This window comes from Octopus bimaculoides, chromosome 6 (genome assembly GCF_046866305.1).
Source record: "Octopus bimaculoides isolate indiv1 chromosome 6, ASM4686630v1, whole genome shotgun sequence".
Lineage (NCBI taxonomy): Eukaryota > Metazoa > Mollusca > Cephalopoda > Octopoda > Octopodidae > Octopus > Octopus bimaculoides.
The window spans coordinates 13035200-13036252 of NC_142933.1; positions in this window are offsets into that span (position 1 = coordinate 13035200).

Consider the following 1053-nt stretch of genomic DNA (forward strand, 5'->3'; position numbering starts at 1 on the left):
TGAAACACCTATGTTTCCCATAGAGGAATTAACCAAATCCCAAAGATCCCCTCCCAGCACATAGCTATGATGCTCTCTCTCTACCACTACTCCTCCTCTCCTCCTCGTCATCAAAGATGCACTTATCGTCTGCAACTAAGGGACCTGCTCAACTGCTTAAGGTCAAGCAATAGACACGAAACACGAAAATCTGCAGTATGGAACAGAATATTTGCTGTAGACCATCCTATGCCAAGGCAAAATATGTACATCATAACAGTTCCAATCAGTTTAGATCAGAAGACATGAGTCTGGTACAGCATCAAGGCATTTATTATCATTGTTGTTGTTGTTGTTGTTGTTGTTGTTGTTGTTAAAGCAGCGAGTTGGCAGAATCGTTAGCGCGCTAGACGAACTACTTAGCGGTATTTCGCCTGTCACTACGTTCTGAGTTCAAATTCCACCGTTCAACTTTGCCTTTCAACCTTTCTGGGTCGATAAATTAAGTACCGGTGAAACACTAGGGTATATGTAATCGACACATCCCCTCCCCAAAATGGCGGCCCTTGTGGAAAAAGTTGAAACTATTATTATTATTATTATTATTATTATTATTATTATTATTATTATTATTATTATTATTATTATTATTATTATTCTGTAGCCTTATCTTTAGCACGTACTTTCACTGCACTGCCGAGCGCAGCTCTCTGTGCCTTGGACATGTGCTGTGGCTTGTTGTGATGCCCTTATTTTCATTGTATTGAAAGTGTTTTACGTAGGATGGGTGCGGTGCCTAGTAGTGCTATTTTCTGTATGTTATATATACTTGTAAGCCCTGGTGTTTTTGTAGTGTGTTTGTCTGAATATTTTTTGTCGTGCCTAAGGCGCCTACTATGATAGGAATTGTTTTTTGTTTTTAGACTCCATATTCAAGTTACCTCTATTTCCAGATCTTTGTATTTTGAAAGTTTCTTCGTTTCTTGTAGAGAAACATTGTCATCTAAGAAAGCATTTTACTTTCTTGGTGATCTCCGACAAATATATCTGGTTTATTGGTCTTAGTTTCTCTAT